This window comes from Bos mutus, chromosome 21, assembly GCF_027580195.1.
Source record: "Bos mutus isolate GX-2022 chromosome 21, NWIPB_WYAK_1.1, whole genome shotgun sequence".
NCBI classification, from domain to species: Eukaryota; Metazoa; Chordata; class Mammalia; order Artiodactyla; family Bovidae; genus Bos; species Bos mutus.
Window position 1 is genome coordinate 13089921 of NC_091637.1, and position 7167 is coordinate 13097087.

Below are 7167 nucleotides of genomic sequence, written 5' to 3' on the forward strand. Positions count from 1 at the left end.
TTCAGTCAGCATAGTCATTCACACAATGCACTGGGCGTCGAGGAAAACACAAATAAACACTAATGAAGATAAACTGAATTGTTGGCTTCTTTCCCGGGGATCCCAGAAGGAAACCAGTCTGCACAGCCATTGCCTACCTGTGTCCATTTAGAGAAAATATACCTGCATCTATTGACCAATACGGAGAAGGCAATGGCACCCCACTCCAGTACTCTTGCCTGGAAAATCCCATGGACAGAGGAGCCTGGTGGGCTGCAGTCCCTGGGGTCGCTAAGTCGAAGACTGAGCGACTTCACTTTCATTTTTCACTTTCATACATTGGAGAAGGAAATGGCAACCCACTCCAGTGTTCTTGCCTGGAGAATCCCAGGGACAGCGGAGCCTGATGGGCTGTCGTCTTTGGGGTCGCACAGAGTCGGACACGACTGAAGCGACTTAGCAGCAGCAGCAGCATTGACCAATAAGGACAGAAGTCAGAGGAAGGTTTTCTTTTTAAAAACAGTTTCAGAGCTACTGGGATTCACTTTGAACACATACAGTGTTTACCATGAGATAAACTGTCTGGAGCACTTTCCATTGATGATCAGACTTAGTCATCACCATAAATATGACAAAGAGATGAAGGACAGAGACACAAGAAGAAAAAAAAGAAAATATTAGGCTTTGTTATGAGGACAACAGCTAGAGTTACTTTCACCTGATAGGGTGATTGTGTAGAAGAGAAATAAGAAATGGAGCTGGGAGAGTAGTTTGGGCCCCAGTCAGGGGGCTCCTGGCTACAGATCATGAGAGCTTGATATTCTTTTTATTTTATTTTAGCTGCGTCGGGTCTTTGCAAGCAGGATCTTTTGTCGTGGTGCACAGGCTCCAGAGCAAGGGCTCTGTAGTTGCAGCTTGTGGGCTCTCTAGTTGCCGAGCATGGGCTTAGTTGCCCCATGGTAAGAGAGATCCTAATTCCCCGACCAGGAATCGAACCCACGTCCCCTGCATTGGAAGGCAGATTCTCATCCACTGGACCATGAGGGAAGTTCCAGGAGTTTGATATTCTTTAGGGAGTAATCAAGGCCTCAGAGCAAGTGGGCGAAGCAATATGTTAAGATTTCTTTCAGATTTTAAGAAATAAAGTGGAACCAGAAGTGAAGAAAGGAGAACCACTTTCAGGGGACCCAGGAAAGAGCTGCATCACCATCTTTGCTCTATCAAACCCACTGCCCTTTGATCCCCACAACATCCCACACCATAGAAATTACTCTTTCCACTTGATGCCTAACTTTCTGTCATGGGGACATTTTTTAACTAGCACTTGAAATAATCTTAAATTATTACCCCCAGATTATACTGACTCAGAGAGCTCCTTACTATGGAGAAACACCCACTTTAAAGAGATAACAAGTTTTCCCTGGTGGCTCAGATGGTAAAAAAAAAAAAATCTGCCTGCAGTGCAGGAGACCCAGGTTCGATCACTGAGTCAGGAAGATCCTCTGAAGAAGGGAATGGCTATGCACCCCAGTATTCTTGCCTGGAGAATTCCATGGACAGAGGAGTCTGGTGGGCTACAATCCATAGGGTCACAAAGGGTTGGACACGACTGAGCAAGTAACACTTCCACTTTTCCCTTTCAAAGAGATGATGGCTATTATGTACCCCACCCAGAACTCCCTGTTCTTTCTGTCTCCTTGTTCGGCCCCCTCTGCCCTCAGAGTCTCAGTGAAAACCCAAGCCTGCGGGCAGCCCTCTTATCTCGATCAAGCAGTACTTGCCATGGTGGAACACCATGATCCCTTCCGTGTCCCTCCAGGCTGATGACAATTTGGGATCCAAATAATTGACCCAAGTTTATAGTCAGAGAAACTGAGACTTAGAGAGGTGAAATGCTTAAACCAACACCCCAACTTCCGTATGGAAACATCCCAGCTCAATACCACTCCTGCTTTTGCACAGTTGCACCTCACAGCCACCTGGCTGACAGTTTGACATAATCCCACCGCTCAGAGCATCTGACTGTGGGCTCAGCCTCCCAGTGACCAGCCTCAGATTAGAGTGAACAATAGGCTGGGCGTATGGGCTTGGTCCCCAAGAGCTGATCCTCAGCACCCGCTCCTAAGACCCTCCTACCATGTGTCACAGGATGCCCGCTGCTGTGCACATTAATCCAAATTGAGTTCAAGCCCTTAGCCTCTGTGTCCCATTGTAATGCTATAATTTTTCAACACAAGATCAGAGATCTTCTAAGACCTCGTATTGCCGACACAAAAGAAGAAAGATTTTGTCAGTCTCAATGAAAATGAATTCTTATTTTTTCCTGAAAAAAAAAAAAAAGAAAAACATGAAGATATTACATCAGCCTCTCAGAAAAAGAAAAAAACACAGAAAACTCTCTGCCATTATGACATAGTTAAAACATGCGGCTTTAAGAGTCGACACAAAGCAGAGCAATTACACAGCCCTTCACCTTTTACTGGCTTGTTTTATTATCCTGGATATTCCAGCTGTTTTTTCCTGGGATGTTTTTGGATACGATAATCCCATTAGCCTTGAAATAGAGTTATCATAGAGGAAGCAAGGTCAAAGCGGGGAGAATGTTCATAGGATTGGAGAGAAGAGGGCAAGGGGAAGGAGAGTCCCTAAAAATTGGAAACGTCTTTATGAAATCTGAGCATTTCAGAGTCTTGAAGATGACTAGTCAGACCTCCTCATGAAATGCATGCACGCACACACGTACGTCACACACACGGCAAATAAGGGTGAGATGGGGATGATATGTCCAAGGAAATGGATGTATCATTCAGGCTTATAGGTTAAAAGAAGTGGAAACAGCAAGGCATTTAGCTGTCTGAAAAGAGCCTTGTGTAAATTTCAGCAAGGTCTCCTTAGGAAAAAAAATACCATAATGACCCCTCTTTATCTTGTCAATACTTATCACTCCTCTGTCCTCGATAAAGCTCTCTTGTTGACGCATTTGTTCGCTTTCGAACATCTGATTAACTGAATGATGTAGTATAGGGATCCACACAGTACAGTCTGGGGGCCAAACTGAGCTGGCTGCCCGCTTCTGCATGGCCCACAAGCTGAGGATAGCGTTTACACTTTTTAAAGGTTGAAAAAATATCTTTCCAGTTTAAAAAAAACTTCAAAAATAATATTTTATAACATGTGAAAATTATATAAAATACAAATGTTGGTGTCTACAAGTAATGTTTGGCTGGAACACAGCTATGCCAAGCATTTGTGTATTGTGTATTGTCTGAGACCATTTTCACCCTTCAGCAGCCGAGTTGAGCAGGTTTAACAGACATAGCAGCTTCTCTGGTGGCTCAGCAGTAACAAGTCCGCCTGCCAATACAGGAGCCATGGGTTCGATCCCTGGATGGGGAAGATCTGGAGAAGGAAACAGCAATCCACCCCAGTATTCTTGCCTGGGAGACCTATGGACAGAGGAGGCTGGTGGTCTACAGTCCATGGTATCATTGGCAGAACCTTAAACATTCATCTGGCCCTTTCCAGAAGAAAGCCTTCCATTTTACTAACATGAAAATTGGAGCATCCCAGCCCAGGGCCACCACTCGGGTATGACCTGGGCCAGTTCATGAGCATCTCCATGCTTGGGCTCCCTCATCTGCAAAATGGAGATCGTATTTATTAAAACAGTATAATTGAAGCTCAATTTGATGTCAACTGAGGTCACTCTACCCTCTGAGACTTAAACAACATTGCTTTCAGTTCAGCTCTGGGTCCTGGCAAAATTCCATGTCCCCTTCAACGTTCCCAGAGCCTTGCATCCTCTTGGTCCTTCTGGTTCCAAATTCCAGCTCTTTTTAACTTTGAGCTCGTTCATCTCCCCAGTCCTCAGCTGGACTTCCTGCTTGGTACAACCAGAATTTTGTGCCTCTGCCAGCTCTACCTCCAAACACAGTCACAGGAGGCATTATATGGGAAGCAGGATTGGGGGACTTGGGGAAGGGATAGCGTAGCTAAAACTCAGAGAAGGCAACGGCAACCCACTCCAGTACTCTTGCCTGGAAAATCCCATGGACAGAGGAGCCTGGTGGGCTGCAGTCCATGGGGTTGCTGGGAGTCGGACACGACTGAGCAACTTCACTTTCACTTTTCACTTTCATGCATTGGAGAAGGAAATGGCAACCCACTCCAGTGTTCTTGCCTGGAGAATCCCAGGGACGGGGGAGCCTGGTGGGCTGCCGTCTATGGGGTCGCACAGAGTCAGACACGACTGAAGTGACTTAGCAGCAGCAGCTAAAATTCAAACAATTTTAAAATGAGCAGCCAACTTCTCTCATTCTAGCAGACTCATGACTGTCCCACTACCAGTGAATGCCACCTTCCCCGAAGGTTCCAGCCCTCTGCCATGCCTCTCAGCCTTCTGCCGTGTCAATCCACTTCTTCATTTCTACCTATCCCTTCTTGAAATTTCCTTCATATCTTCCATCTTCTCTGTTTCCTGGAGCCCTTTATCCTCAAGACACCTGCAGAAGCTCAGTTTTCACTTCTATCTGATATAGGACACCCTAGCTCATCACCCTGATGCCTACATTTCCATGGTTATAGACTCCATGTTTTTGATAAAAAGACCCCTCACTTTATATCTCACACTTAGAAGCCCAGAACAACTGTCAAAGCTTCAGACACACTTTGTCTTTGTCCCAGAAGAACATGTATTCAGGGTCCCACTGATACAAATTATGTCACCACCTCCCTCTTAGAAGACAGAAGCACTGTGAGTAGCTCTGGGGTTGATTTGCTTCTTCTTTCCCTTGAAATATATACAGTATTGATCATACTGCCTGACATGAAAAAATAATCAGTATATGCTTTCCTTCATGACTTCTCCCCAAAAGAAACATGGACAAAACACCAACATGTGTAACAATACACGCACCACATGGGGACCATGAACACACACTTGCCCACCGTGAAACTCTCCACCTGGGGCCTATATTGGAAGAAACAGGGACAGAACTAGGTTGGGAAACACTGCTTAGGACAAGGTGATAAAAGTAACAGAGTGCTTTTTCTCCACCATTTAAATGTATCAGGAGCTGAATAAAAGTCACCAGAAGAAAATCCTTTGGAGAATTCCAGTTTTTTTTTTGTTTGTTTGTTTTTTTACTTGCTAGACAAGAAGGGGTCTAAGATTTTGTATCTATTGCACCTATTGCTGCATAACAAAATACCCCTAAAACTCAACAGTCAAAGCAACAAACATGTAACACTTCACAGAGTTTCCTGAGTATTGGGAATTCGGAAAGGCTTAGCTGGGTGGTTTTGGCCTAGAGTGTCTCATAAGGTTACGGTCAGGACGTTGGCTTGGGCGGCAGTCATGTGAAGGCTTGACTGGGGCTGGAGAATTTGCTTCCAAGACAGTGCACCCAGATGGCTGCTGGCAGGAGGCCTCTGCTTCTCGCACAGGTTTCTCCAGAGGACTGCTGATGACACGGCTTCCCCCAGAGTAAGTGATTCAAAAAAGAGAGAGACTAAAACAAAATCTGTGCTATTTTATAACCTAAACTTGGAATGACATGCCATTACTTCCACCCTATTCCACAGGCCACACAGACCCACCCTGTATGGGAGGGAAATACCCAAGGATGGGAGAGACAGACTGACTACCTGCCTCTCAGTGTCATTCCAGGACATCCCCCTTTCTTACTTAAGCTAGTTTGTGTATTTGACTTGCAACAAAAAGAGCCTAGAATAAGATGGAATTCTGAGTCTAATGCTCTACATTTCTACCCTTGAGGAAGAGAAAAGAAGAAATCCTTTCTACATCATTGTATGCAAAACAGAACAATGAACAATTTGGTATTATTATAATATCAAGTTATCACAAAACTTACTGTCTCGAGACAGTCATTGTATTTTGCTGACAGTTTTGCGGAATTTGGGAAAAGCTCAGGCAGGTCTTAGGTAGGGGTCTCTCGTGCTATTGCAGCCAGATGTGCACTGGGGCTGCAGTCACCTGGCTTCAGTCCAGTTTTGCTGGGCTGGACATGCAAAGCGGCTCGTCCACATGGCTGGCAATGGATGCAGGCTGTCTGCTAGGGGCTCAGCTGGGGCCATCCTAACAAGCTGCCTGTGCATGGCTTCCCCAGCAGGCTGCCTCAGGTAACTGGACTTCTTACGTGACAGCTGCTTCCCTCAAAGCAAGAAGCAGTGGGACCTGTATATAACCCTTCCTGACCTAACCTCAGAAGCTACAAAGCATCACTTCTACTGCACTCAGTTGATTAAAACCAAGTCATTAAAGTCAACCCAGATTCAAAGAGAGGAAGAACACAGCCTTCATCTCTCAATGGAAGGCTCAAAAATGGCCAGAGCCAGATGGTTTTCCCAAACATTGGACCTACCCATGCCAAGCTCTTGTGGGATAAACAGTACCTCCCACATAAAAGAGAAAGGGAGGGATCTTCTCAGAATGTAAATAAACTTCACGACAAGAAACGGTCCATCTGGCCTAGGATATCTCTCCTTCTGGGAACTGAAAGATAGCTGCCAAACCACATTTATCAGGAAATATTTTCAAGCAACCAAAAACTCAAGTCAAACTGTCATAAACAATAAAGAAATTTCTTGACTCATACCTGGAAGTTCTGCAGTCTTCGTATATGTTTCGTCATGTCTGACTCTTTGCGACCCTATGGATTGTAGCCCACCAGTCTGCTCTGTCCATGGAATTTTCCACGCAAGAATACTGGAGCTCTCCTCCAGGGGATCTTCCCAACCCAGGGATCAAACTCACCTCTCTTGCAACTCCTGCATTGGCAGGTGGATTCTTGACCACTGAGCTGCCTGAGAATTCGCAGTCTTTAAAGTTGTGCTGTGTTGTGCTTGGTAACTCAGTCATGTCCAACTCTATGTCACCCCATGGACTATAGACTGCCAAGCTTCTCTGTCCCTGGGATTCTCCAGGCAAGAATACTGGAGTAGGTTGACATTTCCTACTCCAAGAAATCTTCCCAACCATTTCAGGAAGATTCTTTACCGCTGAGCCACCTGGGAATTCAAAGGCTCTGCATACATTTCCCAACCATCCTCCAATCTACCCCCTTTCATCCTGGTTGCATGGCAAGAAAGTTGCAGCTTTCAGCATAACAAGAAAGGGCCACCTGGTCCGGCCTTTATATTGGTGCATGACCACGTCCAGAGAAAAGC